The following is an 11,133-nucleotide window of genomic DNA, read 5'->3' on the forward strand; positions in this document are numbered from 1 at the left end:
TCCATCCAGATCCAGAGCCTCTCGGGCAAACTAAACGACCATTGCACCGATGCTCTGTACCATAGCATCGGTTCAACCGTGGCCTCTGGCACTGCTCACCTTGATCGCCATGCCTTCTCCTCATTGCACCGACGCATCCCTTCTTATAGTGTCGGTTCAACCGGTGCTACTGAATCTTCTTCACTTGATCGGTGTTGCAACTACCAATGCACCGACCAGTTATATTCTGAGACCGTCAGTTTAACCAGTCCTTTGAATATTTCTACCACTTGTCCAAATAGTCGCTGCGATAATTTGAGCATTTTCAATACATTTTGGGCATTTTGACAGTGATTTGGACAATCTTGTTTATGGATTGGACTCCATTCATGGGATCTAGAAATCCTACAATCTTGAGTTTACAAACTCGTTAGTACCATTAACTATGTTGTCACACAATTACCAAAATCACAACTATAGCCTAATAGGACCATGTTCCTTACAGGCGATCCCGGTTGGGAAATCAGGACTACAGGTGTTTTCCCAACTGAGACTAATGAGCATTTCTGTACTAGTGGCACAAACCAAAATAGAATGGATTCATCTCCTTTTCTTTTGAGGAAAAAAATGAACATTAGGACTTATCACAGGCCAAAATATATATTTTACATCATCTCAATTGACTTTGAAACTAGCAGAACCGTACTGATAAAAATTAGCAAAGACGGGCATGCTTCAGGTCTTGAGTGACACGGCCGCTATGACGCTAGCCTGTGGCCGTGCAACAGAGACCGCAAGAGAGTGAGCGCCGCCGCCAATGCGCATGAGGCATGCAAGCAGGTGGAGGCTAGACAGCCTGAGCTGCACAAGCTTCTCTGTGCCACCGCTGATCCGTGCCCGAGATTATTTGCAATCGAGCCGGCGTTGTGCTCTTGCAGTCAAGGCTAAAGATTAGTGTGAAGCTTCCTTGGCTTCCGGCAATGTTAGTTAGCTTATTGCTACTTTGTGTGTGAGGTTTAGATTTTTGTCTTCACGTTAGTAGAGAAAAACTCTACATAATTACTGAAGGCATGGACCAATTTGGATCTTCAGAAACTTCCGTTGGCCACGGGGCCAGAACCCATTTTTGCCTCCACTGGGTTCTACCCCTGTCCACAGGCATCCTCTAGTTGGTGTCCCTAACAGAAAGATAAATTATCCCACACGGTTCGTAAGAGACTAGCATGTCTTATAACTACTTAGTGAGTCCTGGATAACAATATAGAATATGGAGTTTGCATCTCTTAATCAATCCATTGTATCATTTGTCTATTACATTTTTTTTTATTTTTGATACTTCAATAGAATTTATGATTTATTTACATGATCAGGAATGTCATGTTTTCATCGAACAAGTTTCTTTATTAGTGTCTACCGTGTAAATTAACATGCATTCCGCATATCACAACCATACATATCATATTTATGCATGCAATACAAGAAAATACATTACAAGCCACTATCATTACAAGTCACAAAACTGCTGAGTTGTAATTTTGTTGGTGACTGAAACAGTACACCAGAGATGGAAATCCATATTCATGCAAACCGCCCAAAAGAAATCCCCATTTAATGGTCAGCTCCTCCAGTAGAACTCAAAGGTGTATTTCTATTTATTGAAACCCAAAGACAGCCCAAACCAGGATTTTAACACCACTGAATATTCAGCGCAAAGGAGGACGCCACTAGGTGTATTGAAGCCTAAGTTAGGATCGGCACCGGACATTGTTGGCTTTTATAATGTTGAAGACACAAGGAATCCCTTGAATGCAAAGAAAGATCAGGGTAACTCACAAATATTAGTGTACCAAGATGAAGGCCTTGTAAAGACAAATGAAATGGATATATGGTTTGCCTAATTTGGACTACGGATGAGAAAGGTGGCGTTCAGAAGTTATTGCGTTTCTTGGAAATTTCCATTGTGTTTGTCAAAAATTTCAAAAGAGCCTGCTGGCGTAGGCTTATAGATTAAGTTATATGTAATTTTTTTCATATATTTGACTTATAACCAGATAAGACCTTCCTATCCTATAAATATAAAGGGGCAAGGCTGATTTATCCAACACAAAAATATAAAATCAATCTATTGTTTCCCTTTACCCAACTTTATTAATCATAATTTGTCGTTCGCTATTATGGCGATTAATGATGTCCTAGTGGCGATCATGTTGATCTAGGGCACACCATTCTATTGCACACCCTGATGGTATCCCTCCCGGGCATTTGGTGTCATGGTGCTCCAAGTCCATAATTAAACTGATACAAATATACCATTTGCCTGGAAACACATGTCATTGGGGAAAACAGAGTCTCATGACTTGCTATGGAAGGATGAGTTTTAGCATCAAATGGACCCTCAAATAATAAGTAGGTAACATAATTAAACTCATACAAATCCAGAATAATACGGGTTCAAACCAACAACAAGTATAAAACTGAATTCCAATAAATTGAAAGACAACAGGATTCACAGGGTATTTTCTCGGAAAGCGCATAAACCAGTGCAAAGATTAGAGCGCATTTTGTTCCGTCTTGGCCTGATTTTATTGCAGATAGAAGGAAATTATGAACTAGTTGAACAAAATTTTAATTTAATTCGTTCCAGAACTCCCAAACTGAACAATAGTACCCCAACATAAAGCCGGGCATCAGGCCGGGATAGCAATATTAGCCCCAACGGCAGCCAGGATCTTGCTTATCGCTTGGCAGACACGATTTCCAGCATCGTCCATGGTCCATGCGGCATGGTTGGCTGCGGAGCTGGACAACAATGCTTGGTAGGCTGCGGTAAGAAGAGATCCTGCAGGGCCGTTTTGGCTGGTGGGAACGTTGGAGGAGCTGGCAGCATCAGCAGCAGCATGGTTGACATGTCCATCTGGGAGAATGGCGAATCCGGACGGCAGAAGGAAGGCAGTGGTGTTGTCACCGCCATCCATGATAGCACGCATCATATTCTTTTCAATGAAGCTGTAAACCACCAGCGAGCATGACAAGTCGCTGGTTGCTTCTTGCACGATCAGCATGTTGCTGTTCATTTGATGTAAAACCTGTAGTATAATGAAAAAAGTACCAGTCAGCAAGTGTTTGTTGAAATAAATAAACTGGCCACATACGGTTTGATGACATATTATATTAGGCGAAGATGACTTCAAGTGAATTGACCTAATATCATAGTGAACTGACCTAATGTCATTGTGTTCCCAATAAAGCAATGTTATAAAAGTTTTACTCTTCCTCAACCTCAAGTGCTTCAGATAAATGCAAGCTATTTTCTTCTAGAAGATAAATCTCCATAAAGTACCAGCTTGGAAGAGGCAACAAGATGGAAAACAAGCAAAATGACATACTCACATCATTGGGGTGAAGGACCGAGACAACATTGCCGCGTAGTTGCCGGGATGTAACAATAGAGCTCAACCCCTGCACTGCGCCATCATAGGCAAACCTATCCCACTCGCCACGGCACTGCCCATTACAGAGGTACTCGTGAATACGCTGTGGTGGCGTGCCTGGCAACCAAACAGTGGTGGTGGCACTCAGGACCAGAGTGGAAGGCTGCCCCACGGTAGAATAATTCCATATTACCATGCGCACAGTTGCCTGAAACATATTGGTACCAATGTTACAGATACCACACCACTCGTTGACAATGTTACTTGGATCCAGAGCGACCGGCTTGGACACGGCGGTATAGAAGCTCGCCATCATCCGCTGGGACAGCTCCAAGACGCTCTTTCTTCCTAGCGCCGACATGGCTGCCCCTGTGGGAGATTTTTAGAACAAACCAGACGATGACTAAATTGTAAACTTCATTGTCGTCAGTATAAATGTGTATGCACAAGTAGACTAGTTTTGTTTCTTGGTTTTCGCTGACTTACCTGAGGAATGGCCGGAGTGCAGAATGGCCATGTACTCACACTGCCTCTGGAGCGACGCGAGCCAACGGCTTGCACCAAGCTAGGGCCGTCCCAGACTGGAACAATTGTCTGAAGAGCGGTGGCACAGAGGTCTCATCGTACTCCGCATGCACAATCCATGTCACCTGGAATAATGCACGAGAGATTTACAAGTCCTGGACATGTACTCGATCTTTATGTGGCACAGCTCTTAGCAGCAATTGCATATGATAAAGAACATAAATTATGCTTTAAGTTGTTAACAATTGAATTTGGATTAAACTTTTTATTTTTGCCTAAAGAATTTGAAGGGTTGGAGATTTTGTATTGTTATATAATTAAAATTAATGTCTAATAATAATGCCACGCATCACATACGCGCTCCAAATTCGTTGTATTCTCAATGGTAGTAGAGTACCTCACAAAGGCCATTGCTCATGTCCCGAAGGAGGCAGCCAGAGGGTAGCAACCTACAGCTCAAGTACCCAATTCGGCTGCCATCTGGTTCAATTCCACGGATGCCATCCATGGACACATCCACCACAACCCACTGGCTGTTTTGAATCTGCTTGCTAACCCTTAGAAACTTCACGTTGCGGTTTGGTGCGCGTGGTGACTTCACCCACAGATCCACATTCATCTGAAGGAGTTCCATAAAATTAGTCATGTCCGCATCAACCTCGACCTCGACACACAGGTCTGAACGTACAGATGTGCAGTAGTGCATGGTCTCACCTCCTGAATTAGCCCATCGAGGGAAGTGAAATTACCGCTGGAGACATTATTGCTAGCCCTTACACCTGCTATGATACCAGGGAATATCTTGGACCAGCGTGACTGTGGAAATAAGACACATAAACATCATGATAATGCTACTAGTCGTGCATTTCTGGAATGCAGCTGTAGATTGGTGAATCTTACCACATCAGTGAGGAGGCCGACGAGGTCAAAGGCGGTTCCCCTGAATAAGGTAGTCGCCTTGGTGCCCTCCATGACAAACCCCTGTGGGCAGGGCCCAAGTAGTCCTGGGAACGTATGGCATCTGTACTCCTGGTCGTTTAGGATCTTGCCATCGGTGGTAGGCAGCCACATCAGCTCACCTTTCCCTGCTAACATCACAAACTCATACAAGGCACGTTCAGTGTACGAGAGAAGTGTGTCCTGGTTAGTGCTGCAATCGTCGGTGAATGGCACCAGGTTCAGGGAAGCTGATTCCAGATTCTCCAGTGTCTCAGAGTGAGGAATTCTTGCAACGTGGATGAGCTTGATCAGGTACTCTTGGGCACGCCGTTTCGTGTCCTTGAGCTTTGCATTTTCATTTAGTAGGCGCCATTTCTCGTTTGGGTCACGACATGTGCCACATAGCAATTTTTGCTGGAGTTCCATGTTCTCGGCCTGCAGCTGAGCATTTTCTTGCTGAATGTCCTTGTTCTCATCTCCAACTGCCTTCACCTGCATGTTTCAATTAAATAATTAACTATGACCCTTAATTCTCATATGTCAGAATCTATAAATTTAGCCTTAGTTTGTGAATTGTATGAATTAATAATATATGGAACATAAACACTGTACTACAATGGTTAGGAACTTATTGGAGATATACCTTAATCTTAGTGCGTCGGTTTTGGAACCAGAACTTGATCTGCCTTGCATCTAATCCAATCCTGGCACCAAGTTCCTTACGCATTGAATCATCCGGGTGGGCATACCTTTGGTACAAACTGCATAGACATAGAAGAGAGATAAGCTCACAGAAAAAATGTGCAATGATTCAATGTCTATGGTACGAATTTTTGTATTACGATTCAAGTCCTTGAATCTGCACTGCAGTGAAGCGTTTCCCACTCTTGGATGATTGCCCGCCCTGGAGGTGGTGCTCCTCGTCATCCTCATCATCCTGATCAGTGTTCACATGGTCCGCGGCTCCCATCAGAGCATCCATGTCGTATTCTTCCAGGTTGTTGAGCCAGTTCAGGTGGCCTGTCTCATTTCCAGGGTTGAGGCTATTGCCTTGTCCGTCATTGTTGTTCAGCGGCCAGTCGTTCTCCATAGTATCCTAATAACAAAAGCACGAGTAGTAATGAGGAAAAAATATATTGCAGGATAAATATTATATATAAATCTTATTTGGACAATTTATACATACAAAACTATTCGAAAACCTATACAATTCTGAATTTCAAACTATGATATTACTGGATTACAAATATAAAAAAATAGTAGCATTATTGATCACTATTCATTTTAGATTTATCATTCTTTTCACATCACATGAATCGCATCTGAAATTTGACATAGCGTGGTATTGGTATTAGATGGCTCCAAATGTTCTGATATTTTTAAAAAAGATTGTAAGAAAAAGTTGATGTGGAGGCTGGGTTCGAAGATGGTGATGGAGCTAATGTCCTCTGGTGCCTGGAACATTGAGCGGAGTGGATGTTCATTTTATGGAGAAGTACAGGTCTTAGAGTGTCACCTGATGTGGCACCTGCTACGCTGCGTCAAGCCAAGATCTGTTGCAGTGTCATCTCAAAAAAAAAAAGGCTGCGCCGTAGATGATGATTGGTGACTTAGCAATTCCCTTGACATACTAAAGAAAACAAAAGCATGCCGAGGATCCAAGCGATGTGATTGATTACAAGAAAAGGTAAAATAAGATATAAAAAACTAAGGAAGGAAGACGGCATTAGATATAAAAAAACTAAGGAAGGAAGATGGTATTAGAGATGGCTCCAAATGCTCGGAAGTTACTGTCCACCGGCGCCTAGAACGTGGACATGCTTGTCAGGGAGACATCCCCAATGCATTCAATGGAGGGGAGAACTTCTGTTTATGGATCGCACTAATCTCAGACTGGCATGATGTGGCTCCTGCTAGGCTTAGTCAAGCCTAGATCTGTTTTGCTCCGTTATCTAAAAAATGATGGCGTCTGGTGACAACAATAAAGCAATGTGCTCATGCAAGCATTTCTTCTTGAGTCGCTGACCAAGGATCCAAGCATACTAGTTTGGTTTCTTTAGTATGTCAAGAATACTTTTTTAAGAAAACAAACTAGCGTGTCAAGGATCGGAACAACAAGGTAGAAAAAACAAAGGAAGATGGCATTAGCATGTTGGGTATGAAGGAGATAGGGGAGCATCTAGCAACAATTTCTTATTCCGTAAAAAAACTGTTGCAAAATCTCTACTGCTTGGATGAGGGAGGTGAACCCGATGCCTAACATGGTCCAACAAAAATTCACATAAGAGGTAAACAGTAAGTTTTTGCAAATTCTGTGTAAAATTTTCCTGGGTAGGACAGGTTTTTGTGCAGATCCTTTTCTTCCATCATAACTCGGAAACGGTTAAGGCTGATCATGATACGAAGGCAATCCAGGAGTTCTTATCGCTGATGCAAGAAACTTGCTGGCTGTAAATGAAACATCTACTTTTCTTAACCTAAAAAATAGTCGACCTTGACGGCAACACCTATGAATTTCGGAAGCATCTATATAGGAGCACATCCATTCAACTGCCCCAAATTCTTTTAAATGTTATCCTAATAAATTGTCGACCTATACTGCAACAGCAACACTGATGAATTTCTTTTAAATCCGGAAGCCAGAATCTATATATCACCGATGAAATAAATCCCCAGAGAAAAGCATGCTTTGGGGATTCTATTAGTCTCTAGTACTCTAGAATCTGATCTGATCTAGCTACTATACGAGGTAGTTTCAATGTCTATTTTTCCTCGAATATCAAGTGATGACTCGAAACTTTGAGTTGAAGAAATTACCTCTTGTAGAAACTCTCAACCTCTGCTCACAAGCACGATAGGAAAACCAATGGGCTGCGATAGGAATGAACTTGGTGACTCGAAACTCCTGAATGGAAGCTAATGTCGAATTTAAGGTCGCGTCTCTCAGGATACAACTAAGCAGCACGAGATAGGCGTGAGATAGACTAAAAAAATCTGAATGGGACAAAACGTGCCTGAAGGAATAAATGCAATGCTATAAAATGTGATTACATATTGAGCATGATAATACACTGCTAATATGCTATACAGAAAGATTCTTACATTGATTTCTTTGATTTGATCCTTCCTAAACAAATCTCTCTTTATCTACTTCATTAAGGCATGCGCCATTTCCAGGGTGTCACAAGTAGCAGTGATTTACAATATTTATTTCATATCATAATGAATTTTAAGGCGGAGTTCACCATTCTATCATTTTAACTGCAAGATTACTCAGCATTTGTTTGGTTTGGGTATACGGCTGGATATGATGGTCCCCAGTTTTCTGGTGATGGATGGATCCATATCAGTTTTTTATTCAGTAGGAGGAATTACATTTTATGGGACCCATTGGTTAGCCTCTCACCACTTCTCATCCTCAGATCTTCCTCCCCATTCCTGTTGCAGTCATCCCCCACCACACTCGCCCCTCTTGCCTATAAATATACTTGCGAGCACTAGCCACTATGGCACTTGGACCCACCATCACCCACGGTTGCGCGTCCCAACCATGTGTGTGTGCCTAACCATCAAATGCCTCCCGTACTTCACACGCTAAGCCGTCCTCCTAACATGTAATGCGGTAATGCGGTGCCATAGCCATGCTTTCTCGTGCTACCACATCCACGCTCGTGCACATGATAAGGGAGATAGAGGAATACTGATGATTTGAACAGAATAGGACATACCTTTACTCTTATTTTAGAAGGATGGATCCATCGCACATATATATACAATACTTCCCACCATGGATGGATCCTTCCTACTTGCGTCTGAACCAAACACCCAGAAAGAAAAGTGGATCTCCACCATGCTATCCTATTTCATCCACCAACCAAACATATGCTAACATTTCCTAGAAGTCTTTTTGTAAGTGCCCTACGATTTCTAGTATATATAAATAACTAACTACCAAAACTGCGGGCAATGAGTTTATTGGTGATTTGGTAATAATTTTTGAAAACATTCAAATTTTACAAATATCAAATAGGGATTTTTTCCAATTATATTAGAACAAAGATGAGAAGAAATCTATAAGTCACTGAACCTTGGGCACTCGTATAAAAAATGTTGGAGAATATCACTACTACTCTTGCCGTGAGATCGCCAAAAATTGCAATGCAAGTACTGTATCTGTTAACTATAGAAAAATCAAAAAGTTATTTACTAAGCTTTCCTTATTTCACCTTGGCGAACCACATCCAGCTGTTCGGGCACCAATGTGCTATTTACATATAATATGACACCATTCGTGTATTTTATCATTTCTATTTAATTTATTACATTTGTTACAATCAATCGTTTTTCATTTCCTCGTGCATTAAAAAACATGAGATCTCGGCAACACATACATATAGGTCATTGCAAGCCCACATGTTTTGTGAGGCTACCACTGGGAATCATATCCATCTTTTTTGTAAGATATTAATTTACACACCCTCTACTATTTGAGATTACACTACTACAAAAATTATATGTGGGAGTACCTCCATTTTATTTTAGGGGCGAATGAAAAGTTCCCCAGCTCCTGAAAAAACCGCAAGGCGCTGCAGCTTCTATTCCGTACCTCAAAATGAATCTCTAAGGACAGATCGTGGGATGAACCACCTCAGAAAATAGTTTTGAAACACCTATACATGGGGATAATTTATTGGAGCGGATGATGACATCACCTACTCCTGAAAATGATTTCTAAGGGCCCACTCCTAGAAATAGTCAGCCCGCCCTTACAAATAATCTTGGGAAAGTAAATTCATAACTTTTTCATATGATCTCGACCGGAGACAAACTTTATACAAAAGTTGTAGAGTTCAATGAAATTTAAACTTTGTAGTTAATAATTGTAAGCGTTTCTTATGCCCAATAGAATAAGTATTCTGCAAGCGCACAGAATCACCACTATTACACTTCACCTTGGAGTATTCTAGGGTATCGTAAATTTCTTCGAGGAAGCACTATGGTTAAAGAGTATCGAAGAAGTGAGTGGTAAACTTTACTAGCAATATCAACCAACTATCTTAGTGGGGGTAAGCTAGATATGATAAGGTAGGATAATGGTCTAGTGAGGACCGTCTGGCACAGGAGACTCTAAACCTTAGAGCGGTAAGCAGCTGGGAGGATAACGAGCGAGAAAGACACCTAAAGCACTTCTAAACTAACGAGCTAGCCTCACTAGACTAAACCTTGCTTCTATCTAGTTATCGGGAACCTAGAGCTTACTTTGGCGGCTAGAGAGAGGAAGAAATATAGAAAGGGGTGAGAGGGGAGTCCAATGGCAAACATCAACTACTGGTATGAAAACATCTGAACGTGATGGACTACAAAGTATGGACAGGGCTGTCCCCACCTGCCGCCTACCACATTGTTTTGCGGGTGGAACATACTTTCAAGCTAACACTAAGCCAAGACATCACGTCTGCACTTGGTGTTAGGATTTTTCTTGTGGCCAACAAGAGAAATCCCCCTCAACCTAGAGAACTAACTTAAGCTCCCAAGTCCGGGTGAGAAAATCCGCAAGGTAAGATCCTGATAAAACAAGAAAGATAACAAATCCTAAGCTAGAGAAAAGGACTTCCGCATAGAAAGATGACAAATCCTAAGCTAGAGGAAAGGACTTCCGCACACAAGTTGGATAACTTGAAAAGATAAATAGATGCAGAAAGTAAAGCTAACTCGAAAAGTAAAGAAGATAAATTATATTGATAAAATATCAAAGATAAAAATACAAGAGCTATTTCATACTTCTGATAACGACTCCGGCATCCCGAGACAAGCTCCACTTGAGTTTAACTCCCAGACTACTAAACCTAACTCTAGAAAGTGAAATGAGTGAAGAGAACTCCTTGGTTACAAGCTGATGTGCACCCCTATTTATAGTGCAGGAGGGCTGAGGATTAAGTCGGTGAAGCGGTTGTGGAAATTGCGTCAGTCCTAAGCCGGCCGGCCTCATCCAGGCCGGCCGGCCTGGGATGGTGGCCACGTGTCACCGCCTTTCTCCTGGATGTTCTTGATGCTCTTCTGGTGTCAGTGGAGGTGGCGTATGTCCGAAGCAGAGGATTTGGAGGCCGGTCGGCCTGACTCTGGGACATCTCGTCCCTCCATTGCACCATCTTGATGATCAACACTTGCATATCATCCAGGGAGGCGGTTCTTAGGTATTTGCCCGAGTCTTGCATGCAGGTGGGCCCTTCAATCCTTGGGTGAAGCCTTTCGGATCATT

General features: G+C 42.1%; 1 pseudogene; it reads right to left on the reverse strand.

The window, feature by feature from the left end:
- Positions 1 to 2,666: 2,666 nt before the first annotated feature.
- LOC112900628 lies at positions 2,667 to 4,554 on the reverse strand (annotated as a pseudogene).
- Between the last annotated feature and the right edge of the window lie 6,579 nt (positions 4,555 to 11,133).

This window comes from Panicum hallii, chromosome 7 (assembly GCF_002211085.1).
Source record: "Panicum hallii strain FIL2 chromosome 7, PHallii_v3.1, whole genome shotgun sequence".
Taxonomy (NCBI): domain Eukaryota; kingdom Viridiplantae; phylum Streptophyta; class Magnoliopsida; order Poales; family Poaceae; genus Panicum; species Panicum hallii.